Source organism: Lethenteron reissneri, chromosome 19 (assembly GCF_015708825.2).
Source record: "Lethenteron reissneri isolate LAM-NWPU_2019-01 chromosome 19, ASM1570882v1, whole genome shotgun sequence".
Classification (NCBI taxonomy): Eukaryota; Metazoa; Chordata; class Hyperoartia; order Petromyzontiformes; family Petromyzontidae; genus Lethenteron; species Lethenteron reissneri.
The window spans coordinates 13597763-13615367 of record NC_083797.1 but is presented as its reverse complement, the minus strand read 5'-3'; the positions used below and the strand labels follow the sequence as shown (position 1 = coordinate 13615367).

Sequence of the window (17605 nt, the reverse complement as noted above, 5' to 3'; positions counted from 1 at the left end):
CTCGTGTGCCCGGTGTGATTTGACGTGAGATGCATTAATACTCTTCTTTTTTCATTCCTCCAAAATTGCGTGTTCTCTGTGTATATAGAATCTGACTTTTTAATTTTTTCATCACGATCTGCAGATGATGGTGGGTTCTTTTTTATATTCGCTACAAATTTGCAGTTTATTGTTGTTTAGTTGGATAAAAGTGCATCGGCCGGGAATTGAACCCGGGCCTCCCGCGTGGCAGGCGAGAATTCTACCACTGAACCACCGATGCCTCGTGTGCCTGGTGTGATTTTACGTGAGATGCATGAATACTGAACTTCTTTCAGTCGCGTGTGAGACTTTTCTGTGTTTCTTAGGCTCCTGACTTCCCCATTTTTCATGAATATCTGAAGATGAAGATGGACTAAATTGATTATATGCAAGTTATTGGGATGATGTCAAAATATTTCTTCACCTGTTATAAAGATTTGGTATAACCGCTTTCCGCAAGAGAAATCCTTCGTCACTAATCGTTTCCAATACTAGTTATGGCATTTTGTTGTCAAAATTACTGCGACCTGATTTCCGCAGCTGAAAGTGACCTCACCGTGTTTGTTTCTGCAAGTATACAAGGGAATGCATTTGATGCGATTAATATTCTTCATTGACATGGAAAGTAATTTTCTTCAAACCACTCCACGTGCATTTTTATCGGTTATGATGTTGCTTATCTGGATATAAGTGCTTTGGCCAGGAATCGATCCCAGGTCTTCCACGTGGCAGTCCACAATTCTTCCTCTGAATCACCTATACCACATTCCACTCGAATTTTTTTACGTGAGATGCATGATGCATTAATACTGTTCTTTTTTTCATCGTCCAAAATTGGGTTTTCTCTTTGTATATAGAATCTGACTTTTTAATTTTTTCATCACGATCTGCAGATGATGGTGGGTTCTTTTTTATATTCGCTACAAATTTGCAGTTTATTGTTGTTTAGTTGGATAAAAGTGCATCGGCCGGGAATCGAACCCGGGCCTCCCGCGTGGCAGGCGAGAATTATACCACTGAACCACCGATGCCTCGTGTGCCTGGTGTGATTTTACGTGAGATGCATGAATACTGAACTTCTTTCAGTCGCGTGTGAGACTTTTCTGTGTTTCTTAGGCTCCTGACTTTCCCATTTTTCTTGAATATCCGAAGATGAAGATGGACTAAATTGATGATATGCAAGTTATTGGGATGTTGTTAAAATATTTCTTCACCTGTTATAAAGATTTGGTAGAACCGCTTTCCGCAAGATAAATCCTTCGTCAATACTCGTTTCCAATACTAGTTATTGCATTTCGTTGTCAAAATTACTGCGACCTGATTTCCGCAGCTGAAAGTGACCTCACCGTGTTTTTTTCTGCAAGTATACAAAGGAATGAATTTGAAGCGATTAATCTTCTTCATTGACATGTAAAGTCATTTTCCTGAAACCACTCCACGTGCATTTTAATCGGTTATAATGTTGCTTATCTGGATAAAAGTGCATTGGCCAGGAATCGATCTCAGGTCTCCCACGTGACAGTCCGGAATTTTACCACTGAATCACCTATACCACATTCCACTCGAATTTTTTTTACGTGAGATGCATTAATACTTCGATTTAAAGCTTTCGTGACTGCAGGGATTCATCTTCTTGGTTCTTTCGGTAAAGCCACGTAGAAGGGAAGTAATAAAATAATAAAAATAAAACATAATAAAATAAAATAATTCTCACGACGTTTCGGCTACAACGCAAGCAGCCGTCTTCAGGTGAAGAATGCTTGGTAGTGTCTCATTCTTCACCTGAAGACGGCTGCTTGCGTTGTAGCCGAAACGTCGTGAGAATTATTTTATTTTATTATGTTTTATTTTTATTCTTTTATTACTTCCCTTCTACGTGACTTTACCGAAAGAACCAAGAAGATGCATTAATACTCTTCTTTTTTCATTCCTCCAAAATTGCGTGTTCTCTGTGTATATAGAATCTGACTTTTTAATTTTTTCATCACGATCTGCAGATGATGGTGGGTTCTTTTTATATTCGCTACAAATTTGCAGTTTATTGTAGTTTAGTTGGATAAAAGTGCATCGGCCGGGAATTGAACCCGGGCCTCCCGGGTGGCAGGCGAGAATTCTACCACTGAACCACCGATGCCTCGTGTGCCTGGTGTGATTTTACGTGAGATGCATGAATACTGAACATCTTTCAGTCGCGTGTAAGTGAGACTTTCTGTGTTTCTTATGCTCCTGACTTTCCCATTTTTCATGAATATCCGAAAATGAAGATGGACTAAATTGATTATATGCCAGTTATTGGGATGATGTTAAAATATTTCTTCACCTGTTATAAAGATTTGGTAGAACTGCTTTCCGCAAGAGAAATCCTTCGTCACTACTCGTTTCCAATACTAGTTATTGCATTTCGTTGTCAAAATTACTGCGACCTGTTTTCCGCAGCTGAAAGTGACCTCACCGTGTTATTTTCTGCAAGTATACAAGGGAATGCATTTGATGCGATTAATATTCTTCATTGACATGGAAAGTCATTTTCTTGAAACCACTCCACGTGCATTTTAATCGGTTATGATGTTGCTTATCTGGATATAAGTGCTTTGGCCAGGAATCGACCCCAGGTCTTACACGTGGCAGTCCAGAATTCTTCCACTGAATAACCTATACCACATTCCACTCGAATTTTTTTACGTGAGATGCATGATGCATGAATACTCTTCTTTTTTCCATCGTCCAAAATTGCGTTTTCTCTTTGTATATACAATATGACTTTTTAATTTTTCATCACGATCTGCAGATGATGGTGGGTTCTTTTTTATATTCGCTACAAATTTGCAGTTTATTGTTGTTTAGTTGGATAAAAGTGCATCGGCCGGGAATCGAACCCGGGCCTCCCGCGTGGCAGGCGAGAATTCTACCACTGAACCACCGATGCCTCGTGTGCCCGGTGTGATTTTACGTGAGATGCATGAATACTGAAAATCTTTCAGTAGCGTGTGAGACTTTTCTGTGTTTCTTAGGCTCCTGACTTTCCCATTTTTCTTGAATATCCGAAGATGGACTAAATTGATGATATGCAAGTTATTGGGATGTTGTTAAAATATTTCTTCACCTTCGATTTAAAGCTTTGACTGCAGGGATTCATCTTCTTGGTTCTTTCGGTAAAGTCACGTAGAAGGGAAGTAATAAAATAATTAAAATAAAACATAATAAAACAATTCTCACGACGTTTCGGCCACAACGCAAGCAGCCGTCCTCAGGTGAAAACCAGGTCCGTCGAGGCGACAGAGTCTGAATGAAACAGCACACGAGCTTGGAGTATATATATAAGCTGGGCGCATTGACAAAGGAATTTGCATATCAAAAGGAATTTAGCATATTTATGGGAAATGCAGGAATGTGATTAGTACTGCATATGCATGTGCATTATGCAGGATTAACAGCATCAAAGGGAGCTGCAGTTACTGCTGCTGCAGCAGTTGCTGCTGCTGCTGCAGTTTCTGCTGCTGCTGCAGTTTCTGCTGCTGCTGCAGTTGCTGCTGCTGCTGCAGTTGCTGCTGCTGCTGCACTTGCTGCTGCTGCTGCACTTGCTGCTGCTGCTGCACTTGCTGCTGCTGCTGCACTTGCTGCTGCTGCTGCACTTGCTGCTGCTGCTGCACTTGCTGCTGCTGCTGCACTTGCTGCTGCTGCTGCTGCAGTTGCTGCCTTATCCATTTTAATATAACACTATGTATTATTCTACCCACCCTAATGTGTATCATACTGCTATATGTTTACTGTACAATTACGACACCATACATTACTCTGCACACTGCACCATGCCAGTGAGTGGAACGCGGTCTGAAAGTCACCGTAAACGTGAACACAATCAGTTAAGATCCGAAATGGTTTATTACGTCATTCCAATGATTGCTAAGCCAGAATCCATCTTCTCGGTTGAAATTGTCTCTGTGTTTGTATATGTGGATCGCCTCATGAACGAATCTCTCATGATAGCCAGATGGCTTGCAGAGAACCTCTGTCTTGGAGAAGTCAATGTCATGTGAGCCCACTGAATTGTAACAGTGATCTGCCACGGCTGAGGTGTTTGTCCTACCGTGTTTCAGGTCTGCCTTATGTTCACGGATGCGGTCCGAGACATGTCGTTTGGTTTCTCCAATGTAACTGCTACCACAGAGGCAACTTAGTTTGTAGACGCCAGGGTACTGTATGTCTGGAACCACATCTTTTACAGACGGGACCAGATCACGGATTTTATGTACTGTGTTGAATCGGACCTGGATCTTGTGTTTAATCAGGATTTTGGAGATCTTTTTTGTGACCCCAGCAATGTAGGGTAAGGTGATGGTCTTGAAAGGCTCCTCAACAGGATCCTTCTTGATGGTTGGAGTGATGGCTTTGCGGATTGTGTAGTCGGAGTAACCATTAGCCTTAAGAGCTTGGCGTACGTGTTTGAGTTCACTGGAAATGTGTTCATGGTCGGAGATGCATTGGGCTCTATGATATAGAGTCTTGATGAGGGAATTCTTCTGGGATGGATGGTGGTGGGAATCCGGTTTTAGATAAGCATCCGTGTGGGTGGCTTTCCTGTAGACAGAGTGGCTCATTGAACCATCAGGTCTCCTTTTGATTAGGACATCCAAAAAGGGTAGCTTGCCATCATTTTCGACTTCCATGGTGAATCTGATGGCTGGGTGTATGGAATTGATGTGGTCGAGAAATTGGTCTAGAGCAGGCCGGCCATGTGGCCAGATGACAAAAGTGTCGTCTACGTACCTCTTCCATAAGGTCGGGCGTAGAGTGGCAGTCTGGATGGCGTCCGTCTCAAATTTCTCCATGAAGATGTTGGCTACAACCGGAGATAGGGGGGAGCCCATTGGGGTGCCCTCAATTTGCTTGTAGAAGGTTCCATTCCAGGTGAAGTATGTATTGGTTAAGCAGTGTCTCACCAGGGGGGGGTACCCCAGCATTCAGTCCTTGATGAACCAAGTCTTCAATGATTGCGATGGTGTCAGGCACAGGCACCTTGGTGAACAAGGAAACCACATCAAAACTGACAAGCAGGTCGTCTGGGGACAGGGCAATCCCCTTGATTGTCGATACCAGGTCAGTAGAGTTTAGTACTGCAGAGGTGGTTTTTCCAGTGAAAGGCCGTAGGATTTCGGACAAAAAACGAGGCAGTTTGTAAGTGGGGGAGTTGATAGTAGAGACAATGGGACGAAGAGGTGTATCTTCTTTATGTATCTTTGGCAAGCCGTACAATCTTGGTGGCCTGGCTGCAGAAGGTTTCAACGAGAACTGTTTGGTCTGATCAATTAATGCGGTTGAAGCAGAAATGATGTTGTTGGTTTTGGAGACGAGGTTGTTGGTGGGGTCTCTTTTTATTTTTGTATAGCTGCCATCGTTGAGTAGTTCTTGAATTTTGTTGTTGTATTCTATTTTGTCCATGATGACAGTGGCATTGCCTTTGTCGGCTGAGAGGATGACAATGTCATCCCTCTTTTTTAATTGAGCTAATTCAAAACGCTCATCTTTGCTGATGTTGCTAGCTGGCATCTTAGCGTTTTTGAGGGTTACAGAGATTTCAGATCTTGCTACGTCTGCAGCGATGTGACTCAAGCCCTAGAGAGCTACATCTACTCGAGCAATTATATCATTAACTGGTATGTGTCTAGGTGTGACTGCAAAGTTTAGTCCTTTAGCTAAAACGGATTTCAAACCTTCAGAAATAGGACTATTACTGCGATTAATTACGACTTTGTTAACATCTAGCTTTTCAATGTGTGGGTCCGGTTTCTTGTTTGAGAGGCGGTTGAATTTGGAAATCAAGTTGTCCTTACATTTAGTCGACATAGCGGCAGCTGAAGAGGCAGTCATTTTATTTTTTTTCCACATGTCGGATTGGGAACATGTGGAAAAAATGACTGCCTCTTCAGCTGCCGCTATGTCGACTAAATGTAAGGACAACTTGATTTCCAAATTCAACCGCCTCTCAAACAAGAAACCGGACCCACACATTGAAAAGCTAGATGTTAACAAAGTCGTAATTAATCGCAGTAATAGTCCTATTTCTGAAGGTTTGAAATCCGTTTTAGCTAAAGGACTAAACATTGCAGTCACACCTAGACACATACCAGTTAATGATATAATTGCTCGAGTAGATGTAGCTCTCAAGGGCTTGAGTCACATTGCTGCAGACGTAGCAAGATCTGAAATCTCTGTAACCCTCAAAAACGCTAAGATGCCAGCTAGCAACATCAGCAAAGATGAGCGTTTTGAATTAGCTCAATTAAAAAAGAGGGATGACATTGTCATCCTCTCAGCCGACAAAGGCAATACCACTGTCATCATGGACAAAATAGAATACAACAACAAAATTCAAGAACTACTCAACGATGGCAGCTATACAAAAATAAAAAGAGACCCCACCAACAACCTCGTCTCCAAAACCAACAACATCATTTCTGCTTCAACCGCATTAATTGATCAGACCAAACAGTTCTCGTTGAAACCTTCTGCAGCCAGGCCACCAAGATTGTACGGCTTGCCAAAGATACATAAAGAAGATACACCTCTTCGTCCCATTGTCTCTACTATCAACTCCCCCACTTACAAACTGGCTCGTTTTTTGTCCGAAATCCTACGGCCTTTCACTGGAAAAAACACCTCTGCAGTACTAAACTCTACTGACCTGGTATCGACAATCAAGGGGATTGCCCTGTCCCCAGACGACCTGCTTGTCAGTTTTGATGTGGTTTCCTTGTTCACCAAGGTGCCTGTGCCTGACACCATCGCAATCATTGAAGACTTGGTTCATCAAGGACTGAATGCTGGGGTACCCCCCCTGGTGAGACACTGCTTAACCAATACATACTTCACCTGGAATGGAACCTTCTACAAGCAAATTGAGGGCACCCCAATGGGCTCCCCCCTATCTCCGGTTGTAGCCAACATCTTCATGGAGAAATTTGAGACGGACGCCATCCAGACTGCCACTCTACGCCCGACCTTATGGAAGAGGTACGTAGACGACACTTTTGTCATCTGGCCACATGGCCGGCCTGCTCTAGACCAATTTCTCGACCACATCAATTCCATACACCCAGCCATCAGATTCACCATGGAAGTCGAAAATGATGGCAAGCTACCCTTTTTGGATGTCCTAATCAAAATGAGACCTGATGGTTCAATGAGCCACTCTGTCTACAGGAAAGCCACCCACACGGATGCTTATCTAAAACCGGATTCCCACCACCATCCATCCCAGAAGAATTCCCTCATCAAGACTCTATATCATAGAGCCCAATGCATCTCCGACCATGAACACATTTCCAGTGAACTCAAACACGTACGCCAAGCTCTTAAGGCTAATGGTTACTCCGACTACACAATCCGCAAAGCCATCACTCCAACCATCAAGAAGGATCCTGTTGAGGAGCCTTTCAAGACCATCACCTTACCCTACATTGCTGGGGTCACAAAAAAGATCTCCAAAATCCTGATTAAACACAAGATCCAGGTCCGATTCAACACAGTACATAAAATCCGTGATCTGGTCCCGTCTGTAAAAGATGTGGTTCCAGACATACAGTACCCTGGCGTCTACAAACTAAGTTTCCTCTGTGGTAGCAGTTACATTGGAGAAACCAAACGACATGTCTCGGACCGCATCCGTGAACATAAGGCAGACCTGAAACACGGTAGGACAAACACCTCAGCCGTGGCAGATCACTGTTACAATTCAGTGGGCTCACATGACATTGACTTCTCCAAGACAGAGGTTCTCTACAAGCCATCTGGCTATCATGAGAGATTCGTTCATGAGGCGATCCACATATACAAACACAGAGACAATTTCAACCGAGAAGATGGATTCTGGCTTAGCAATCATTGGAAGGACGTAATAAACCATTTCAGATCTTAACTGATTGTGTTCACGTTTACGGTAACTTTCAGACCGCGTTCCACTCACTGGCATGGTGCAGTGTGCAGAGTAATGTATGGTGTCGTAATTGTACAGTAAACATATAGCAGTATGATACACATTAGGGTGGGTAGAATAATACATAGTGTTATATTAAAATGGATAAGGCAGCAACTGCAGCAGCAGCAAGTGCAGCAGCAGCAGCAGCAAGTGCAGCAGCAGCAGCAACTGCAGCAGCAGCAGCAACTGCAGCAGCAGCAGAAACTGCAGCAGCAGCAGCAACTGCTGCAGCAGCAGTAACTGCAGCTCCCTTTGATGCTGTTAATCCTGCATAATGCACATGCATATGCAGTACTAATCACATTCCTGCATTTCCCATAAATATGCTAAATTCCTTTTGATATGCAAATTCCTTTGTCAATGCGCCCAGCTTATATATATACTCCAAGCTCGTGTGCTGTTTCATTCAGACTCTGTCGCCTCGACGGACCTGGTTTTCACCTGAGGACGGCTGCTTGCGTTGTGGCCGAAACGTCGTGAGAATTGTTTTATTATGTTTTATTTTTATTATTTTATTACTTCCCTTCTACGTGACTTTACCGAAAGAACCAAGAAGATTTCTTCACCTGTTATAAAGATTTGGTAGAACCGCTTTCCGCAAGATAAATCCTTCGTCACTACTCGTTTCCAATACTAGTTATTGCATTTTGTTGTCAAAATAACTGCGACCTGATTTCCGCAGCTGAAAGTGACCTCACCGTGTTTGTTTCTGCAAGTATACAAGGGAATGAATTTGAAGCGATTAACCTTCTTCATTGACATGTAAAGTCATTTTCCTGAAACCACTCCACGTGCATTTTAATCGGTTATAATGTTGCTTATCTGGATAAAAGTGCATTGGCCAGGAATCGATCTCAGGTATCCCACGTGGCAGTCCAGAACTCTACCACTGAATCACCTATACCACATTCCACTCGAATTTTTTTACGTGAGATGCATGATGCATGAATACTCTTCTTTTTTCCATCGTCCAAAATTGCGTTTTCTCTGTGTATATAGAATCTGACTTTTTAATTTTTTCATCACGATCTGCAGATGATGGTGGGTTCTTTTTTATATTCGCTACAAATTTGCAGTTTATTGTTGTTTAGTTGGATAAAAGTGCATTGGCCGGGAATCGAACCCGGGCTTCCGCGTGGCAGGCGAGAATTCTACCACTGAACCACCGATGCCTCGTGTGCCTGGTGTGATTTTACGTGAGATGCATGAATACTGAACTTCTTTCAGTCGCGTGTGAGACTTTTCTGTGTTTCTTAGGCTCCTGACTTTCCCATTTTTCTTGAATATCCGAAGATGGACTAAATTGATGATATGCAAGTTATTGGGATGATGTCAAAATATTTCTTCACATGTTATAAAGATTTGGTATAACCGCTTTCCGCAAGAGAAATCCTTCGTCACTACTCGTTTCCAATACTAGTTTTTGCATTTCGTTGTCACAATTACTGCGACCTGATTTCTGCAGCGGAAAGTGACCTCACCGTGTTTTTTTCTGCAAGTATACAAGGGAATGCATTTGATGCGATTAATATTCTTCATTGACATGGAAAGTTATTTTCTGGAAACCACTCCACGTGCATTTTTATCGGTTATGATGTTGCTTATCTGGATATTAGTGCTTTGGCCAGGAATCGATCCCAGGTCTTCCACGTGGCAGTCCAGAATTCTTCCACTGAATCACCTATACCACATTCCACTCGAATTTTTTTACGTGAGATGCATGATGCATGAATACTCTTCTTTTTCCATCGTCCAAAATTGGGTTTTCTCTTTGTATATAGAATCTGACTTTTAAATTTTTTCATCACGATCTGCAGATGATGGTGGGTTGTATTTTATATTCGCTACAAATTTGCAGTTTATTGTTGTTTAGTTGGATAAAAGTGCATCGGCCGGGAATCGAACCCGGGCCTCCCGCTTGGCAAGCGAAAATTCTACCACTGAACCACCGATGCCTCGTGTGCCCGGTGTGATTTTACGTGAGATGCATGAATACTGAAAATCTTTCAGTAGCGTGTGAGACTTTTCTGTGTTTCTTAGGCTCCTGACTTTCCCATTTTTCTTGAATATCCGAAGATGGACTAAATTGATGATATGCAAGTTATTGGGATGTTGTTAAAATATTTCTTCACCTGTTATAAAGATTTGGTATAACCGCTTTCCGCAAGAGAAATCCTTCGTCACTACTCGTTTCCAATACTAGTTATTGCATTTTGTTGTCAAAATCACTGCGACCTGATTTCCGCAGCTGAAAGTGACCTCACGGTGTTTGTTTCTGCAAGTATACAAGGGAATGAAGTTGAAGCGATTAATCTTCTTCATTGACATGTAAAGTCAATTTCCTGAAACCACTCCACGTGCATTTTAATCGGTTATAATGTTGCTTATCTGGATAAAAGTGCATTGGCCAGGAATCGATCTCAGGTCTCCCACGTGGAAGTCCAGAATTCTACCACTGAATCACCTATACCACATTCCACTCGAATTTTTTTTACGTGAGATGCATTAATACTCTTCTTTTTTCATTCCGCCAAAATTGCGTGTTCTCTGTGTATATAGAATCTGACTTTTTAATTTTTTCATCACGATCTGCAGATGATGGTGGGTTCTTTTTTATATTCGCTACAAATTTGCAGTTTATTGTTGTTTAGTTGGATAAAAGTGCATCGGCCGGGAATCGAACCCGGGCCTCCCGCGTGGCAGGCGAGAATTCTACCACTGAACCACCGATGCCTCGTGTGCCCGGTGTGATTTTACGTGAGATGCATGAATACTGAAAATCTTTCAGTAGCGTGTGAGACTTTTCTGTGTTTCTTAGGCTCCTGACTTTCCCATTTTTCTTGAATATCCGAAGATGGACTACATTGATGATATGCAAGTTATTGGGATGTTGTTAAAATATTTATTCACCTGTTATAAAGATTTGGTATAACCGCTTTCCGCAAGAGAAATCCTTCGTCACTACTCGTTTCCAATACTAGTTATTGCATTTTGTTGTCAAAATAACTGCGACCTGATTTCCGCAGCTGAAAGTGACCTCACGGTGTTTGTTTCTGCAAGTATACAAGGGAATGAAGTTGAAGCGATTAATCTTCTTCATTGACATGTAAAGTCAATTTCCTGAAACCACTCCACGTGCATTTTAATCGGTTATAATGCTGCTTATCTGGATAAAAGTGCATTGGCTAGGAATCGATCTCAGGTCTCCCACGTGGAAGTCCAGAATTAAACCACTGAATCACCTATACCACATTCCACTCGAATTTTTTTTACGTGAGATGCATTAATACTCTTCTTTTTTCATTCCGCCAAGATTGCGTGTTCTCTGTATATAGAATCTGACTTTGAAATTTTTTCATCACGATCTGCAGATGATGGTGGGTTCTTTTTTATATTCGCTACAAATTTGCAGTTTATGGTTGTTTAGTTGGATAAAAGTGCATCGGCCGGGAATCGAACCCGGGCCTCCCGCGTGGCAGGCGAGAATTCTACCACTGAACCACCGATGCCTCGTGTGCCTGGTGTGATTTTACGTGAGATGCATGAATACTGATCTTCTTTCAGTAGCGTGTGAGTGAGACTTTTCTGTGTTTCTTATGCTCCTGACTTTCCCATTTTTCTTGAATATCCGAAGATGGACTAAATTGATGATATGCAAGTTATTGGGATGTTTTTAAAATATTTATTCACCTGTTATAAAGATTTGGTAGAACCACTTTCCGCAAGATAAATCCTTCGTCACTACTCGTTTCCAATACTAGTTATTGCATTTTGTTGTCAAAATTACTGCGACCTGATTTCCGCAGCTGAAAGTGACCTCACCGTGTTTGTTTCTGCAAGTATACAAGGGAATGAATTTGAAGCGATTAACCTTCTTCATTGACATGTAAAGTCATTTTCCTGAAACCACTCCACGTGCATTTTAATCGGTTATAATGTTGCTTATCTGGATAAAAGTGCATTGGCCAGGAATCGATCTCAGGTCTCCCACGTGGCAGTCCAGAATTCTACCACTGAATCACCTATACCACATTCCACTCGAATTTTTTTTACGTGAGATGCATGAATACTCTTCTTTTTTCATTCCTCCAAAATTGCGTGTTCTCTGTGTATATAGAATCTGACTTTTTAATTTTTTCATCACGATCTGCAGATGATGGTGGGTTCTTTTTTATATTCGCTACAAATTTGCAGTTTATTGTTGTTTAGTTGGATAAAAGTGCATCGGCCGGGAATCGAACCCGGGCCTCCCGCGTGGCAGGCGAGAATTCTACCACTGAACCACCGATGCCTCGTGTGCCCGGTGTGATTTTACGTGAGATGCATGAATACTGAAAATCTTTCAGTAGCGTGTGAGACTTTTCTGTGTTTCTTAGGCTCCTGACTTTCCCATTTTTCTTGAATATCCGAAGATGGACTAAATTGATGATATGCAAGTTATTGGGATGTTGTTAAAATATTTATTCACCTGTTATAAAGATTTGGTATAACCGCTTTCCGCAAGAGAAATCCTTCGTCACTACTCGTTTCCAATACTAGTTATTGCATTTTGTTGTCAAAATAACTGCGACCTGATTTCCGCAGCTGAAAGTGACCTCACGGTGTTTGTTTCTGCAAGTATACAAGGGAATGAAGTTGAAGCGATTAATCTTCTTCATTGACATGTAAAGTCAATTTCCTAAAACCACTCCACGTGCATTTTAATCGGTTATAATGCTGCTTATCTGGATAAAAGTGCATTGGCTAGGAATCGATCTCAGGTCTCCCACGTGGAAGTCCAGAATTCTACCACTGAATCACCTATACCACATTCCACTCGAATTTTTTTTACGTGAGATGCATTAATACTCTTCTTTTTTCATTCCGCCAAAATTGCGTGTTCTCTGTATATAGAATCTGACTTTTAAATTTTTTCATCACGATCTGCAGATGATGGTGGGTTCTTTTTTATATTCGCTACAAATTTGCAGTTTATGGTTGTTTAGTTGGATAAAAGTGCATCGGCCGGGAATCGAACCCGGGCCACCCGCGTGGCAGGCGAGAATTCTACCACTGAACCACCGATGCCTCGTGTGCCTGGTGTGATTTTACGTGAGATGCATGAATACTGATCTTCTTTCAGTAGCGTGTGAGTGAGACTTTTCTGTGTTTCTTATGCTCCTGACTTTCCCATTTTTCTTGAATATCCGAAGATGGACTAAATTGATGATATGCAAGTTATTGGGATGTTTTTAAAATATTTATTCACCTGTTATAAAGATTTGGTAGAACCGCTTTCGGCAAGATAAATCCTTCGTCACTACTCGTTTCCAATACTAGTTATTGCATTTTGTTGTCAAAATTACTGCGACCTGATTTCCGCAGCTGAAAGTGACCTCACCGTGTTTGTTTCTGCAAGTATACAAGGGAATGAATTAGAAGCGATTAACCTTCTTCATTGACATGTAAAGTCATTTTCCTGAAACCACTCCACGTGCATTTTAATCGGTTATAATGTTGCTTATCTGGATAAAAGTGCATTGGCCAGGAATCGATCTCAGGTCTCCCACGTGGCAGTCCAGAATTCTACCACTGAATCACCTATACCACATTCCACTCGAATTTTTTTTACGTGAGATGCATTAATACTCTTCTTTTTTCATTCCTCCAAAATTGCGTGTTCTCTGTGTATATAGAATCTGACTTTTTAATTTTTTCATCACGATCTGCAGATGATGGTGGGTTCTTTTTTATATTCGCTACAAATTTGCAGTTTATTGTTGGCGTCTACAAACTAAGTTGCCTCTGTGGTAGCAGTTACATTGGAGAAACCAAACGACATGTCTCGGACCGCATCCGTGAACATAAGGCAGACCTGAAACACGGTAGGACAAACACCTCAGCCGTGGCAGATCACTGTTACAATTCAGTGGGCTCACATGACATTGACTTCTCCAAGACAGAGGTTCTCTGCAAGCCATCTGGCTATCATGAGAGATTCGTTCATGAGGCGATCCACATATACAAACACAGAGACAATTTCAACCGAGAAGATGGATTCTGGCTTAGCAATCATTGGAAGGACGTAATAAACCATTTCAGATCTTAACTGATTGTGTTCACGTTTACGGTGACTTTCAGACCGCGTTCCACTCACTGGCATGGTGCAGTGTGCAGAGTAATGTATGGTGTCGTAATTGTACAGTAAACATATAGCAGTATGATACACATTAGGGTGGGTAGAATAATACATAGTGTTATATTAAAATGGATAAGGCAGCAACTGCAGCAGCAGCAGCAAGTGCAGCAGCAGCAGCAAGTGCAGCAGCAGCAGCAAGTGCAGCAGCAGCAGCAAGTGCAGCAGCAGCAAGTGCAGCAGCAGCAGCAAGTGCAGCAGCAGCAGCAAGTGCAGCAGCAGCAGCAAGTGCAGCAGCAGCAGCAACTGCAGCAGCAGCAGCAACTGCTGCAGCAGCAGTAACTGCAGCTCCCTTTGATGCTGTTAATTCTGCATAATGCACATGCATATGCAGTACTAATCACATTCCTGCATTTCCCATAAATATGCTAAATTCCTTTTGATATGCAAATTCCTTTGTCAATGCGCCCAGCTTATATATATACTCCAAGCTCGTGTGCTGTTTCATTCAGACTCTGTCGCCTCGACGGACCTGGTTTTCACCTGAGGACGGCTGCTTGCGTTGTGGCCGAAACGTCGTGAGAATTGTTTTATTATGTTTTATTTTTATTATTTTATTACTTCCCTTCTACGTGACTTTACCGAAAGAACCAAGAAGATTTCTTCACCTGTTATAAAGATTTGGTAGAACCGCTTTCCGCAAGATAAATCCTTCGTCACTACTCGTTTCCAATACTAGTTATTGCATTTTGTTGTCAAAATAACTGCGACCTGATTTCCGCAGCTGAAAGTGACCTCACCGTGTTTGTTTCTGCAAGTATACAAGGGAATGAATTTGAAGCGATTAACCTTCTTCATTGACATGTAAAGTCATTTTCCTGAAACCACTCCACGTGCATTTTAATCGGTTATAATGTTGCTTATCTGGATAAAAGTGCATTGGCCAGGAATCGATCTCAGGTATCCCACGTGGCAGTCCAGAATTCTACCACTGAATCACCTATACCACATTCCACTCGAATTTTTTTACGTGAGATGCATGATGCATGAATACTCTTCTTTTTTCCATCGTCCAAAATTGCGTTTTCTCTGTGTATATAGAATCTGACTTTTTATTTTTTTCATCACGATCTGCAGATGATGGTGGGTTCTTTTTTATATTCGCTACAAATTTGCAGTTTATTGTTGTTTAGTTGGATAAAAGTGCATCGGCCGGGAATCGAACCCGGGCCTCCCGCGTGGCAGGCGAGAATTCTACCACTGAACCACCGATGCCTCGTGTGCCCGGTGTGATTTTACGTGAGATGCATGAATACTGAAAATCTTTCAGTAGCGTGTGAGACTTTTCTGTGTTTCTTAGGCTCCTGACTTTCCTATTTTTCTTGAATATCCGAAGATGGACTAAATTGATGATATGCAAGTTATTGGGATGTTGTTAAAATATTTCTTCACCTGTTATAAAGATTTGGTATAACCGCTTTCCGCAAGAGAAATCCTTCGTCACTACTCGTTTCCAATACTAGTTTTTGCATTTCGTTGTCACAATTACTGCGACCTGATTTCTGCAGCGGAAAGTGACCTCACCGTGTTTTTTTCTGCAAGTATACAAGGGAATGCATTTGATGCGATTAATATTCTTCATTGACATGGAAAGTTATTTTCTGGAAACCACTCCACGTGCATTTTTATCGGTTATGATGTTGCTTATCTGGATATTAGTGCTTTGGCCAGGAATCGATCCCAGGTCTTCCACGTGGCAGTCCAGAATTCTTCCACTGAATCACCTATACCACATTCCACTCGAATTTTTTTTACGTGAGATGCATTAATACTCTTCTTTTTTCATTCCGCCAAAATTGCGTGTTCTCTGTGTATATAGAATCTGACTTTTTAATTTTTTCATCACGATCTGCAGATGATGGTGGGTTCTTTTTTATATTCGCTACAAATTTGCAGTTTATTGTTGTTTAGTTGGATAAAAGTGCATCGGCCGGGAATCGAACCCGGGCCTCCCGCGTGGCAGGCGAGAATTCTACCACTGAACCACCGATGCCTCGTGTGCCCGGTGTGATTTTACGTGAGATGCATGAATACTGAAAATCTTTCAGTAGCGTGTGAGACTTTTCTGTGTTTCTTAGGCTCCTGACTTTCCCATTTTTCTTGAATATCCGAAGATGGACTAAATTGATGATATGCAAGTTATTGGGATGTTGTTAAAATATTTATTCACCTGTTATAAAGATTTGGTATAACCGCTTTCCGCAAGAGAAATCCTTCGTCACTACTCGTTTCCAATACTAGTTATTGCATTTTGTTGTCAAAATAACTGCGACCTGATTTCCGCAGCTGAAAGTGACCTCACGGTGTTTGTTTCTGCAAGTATACAAGGGAATGAAGTTGAAGCGATTAATCTTCTTCATTGACATGTAAAGTCAATTTCCTGAAACCACTCCACGTGCATTTTAATCGGTTATAATGCTGCTTATCTGGATAAAAGTGCATTGGCTAGGAATCGATCTCAGGTCTCCCACGTGGAAGTCCAGAATTCTACCACTGAATCACCTATACCACATTCCACTCGAATTTTTTTTACGTGAGATTCATTAATACTCTTCTTTTTTCATTCCGCCAAAATTGCGTGTTCTCTGTATATAGAATCTGACTTTTAAATTTTTTCATCACGATCTGCAGATGATGGTGGGTTCTTTTTTATATTCGCTACAAATTTGCAGTTTATGGTTGTTTAGTTGGATAAAAGTGCATCGGCCGGGAATCGAACCCGGGCCTCCCGCGTGGCAGGCGAGAATTCTACCACTGAACCACCGATGCCTCGTGTGCCTGGTGTGATTTTACGTGAGATGCATGAATACTGATCTTCTTTCAGTAGCGTGTGAGTGAGACTTTTCTGTGTTTCTTATGCTCCTGACTTTCCCATTTTTCTTGAATATCCGAAGATGGACTAAATTGATGATATGCAAGTTATTGGGATGTTTTTAAAATATTTATTCACCTGTTATAAAGATTTGGTAGAACCACTTTCCGCAAGATAAATCCTTTGTCACTACTCGTTTCCAATACTAGTTATTGCATTTTGTTGTCAAAATTACTGCGACCTGATTTCCGCAGCTGAAAGTGACCTCACCGTGTTTGTTTCTGCAAGTATACAAGGGAATGAATTTGAAGCGATTAACCTTCTTCATTGACATGTAAAGTCATTTTCCTGAAACCACTCCACGTGCATTTTAATCGGTTATAATGTTGCTTATCTGGATAAAAGTGCATTGGCCAGGAATCGATCTCAGGTCTCCCACGTGGCAGTCCAGAATTCTACCACTGAATCACCTATACCACATTCCACTCGAATTTTTTTTACGTGAGATGCATTAATACTCTTCTTTTTTCATTCCGCCAAAATTGCGTGTTCTCTGTGTATATAGAATCTGACTTTTTAATTTTTTCATCACGATCTGCAGATGATGGTGGGTTCTTTTTTA

The 17605-nt window shown here is 41.7% G+C and overlaps 7 non-coding genes across 7 annotated transcripts; all 7 read right to left on the bottom strand.

Annotated features, from left to right (window-relative positions):
• Window positions 1-2876: 2876 nt before the first annotated feature.
• On the bottom strand, window positions 2877-2947 carry TRNAG-GCC (transfer RNA glycine (anticodon GCC)). The gene has a single exon. It is a non-coding gene; the product is annotated as a tRNA-Gly (tRNA).
• Window positions 2948-10658: 7711 nt separating this feature from the next.
• TRNAG-GCC (transfer RNA glycine (anticodon GCC)) lies at window positions 10659-10729 on the bottom strand. Its single transcript has one exon. It is a non-coding gene; the product is annotated as a tRNA-Gly (tRNA).
• Window positions 10730-11434: 705 nt separating this feature from the next.
• On the bottom strand, window positions 11435-11505 carry TRNAG-GCC (transfer RNA glycine (anticodon GCC)). The gene has a single exon. It is a non-coding gene; the product is annotated as a tRNA-Gly (tRNA).
• A 711-nt stretch (window positions 11506-12216) lies between these two features.
• On the bottom strand, window positions 12217-12287 carry TRNAG-GCC (transfer RNA glycine (anticodon GCC)). Its single transcript has one exon. It is a non-coding gene; the product is annotated as a tRNA-Gly (tRNA).
• Window positions 12288-15315: 3028 nt separating this feature from the next.
• Window positions 15316-15386, bottom strand: TRNAG-GCC (transfer RNA glycine (anticodon GCC)). The gene has a single exon. It is a non-coding gene; the product is annotated as a tRNA-Gly (tRNA).
• A 707-nt stretch (window positions 15387-16093) lies between these two features.
• TRNAG-GCC (transfer RNA glycine (anticodon GCC)) lies at window positions 16094-16164 on the bottom strand. The gene has a single exon. It is a non-coding gene; the product is annotated as a tRNA-Gly (tRNA).
• Window positions 16165-16869: 705 nt separating this feature from the next.
• Window positions 16870-16940, bottom strand: TRNAG-GCC (transfer RNA glycine (anticodon GCC)). The gene has a single exon. It is a non-coding gene; the product is annotated as a tRNA-Gly (tRNA).
• Window positions 16941-17605: the final 665 nt, after the last annotated feature.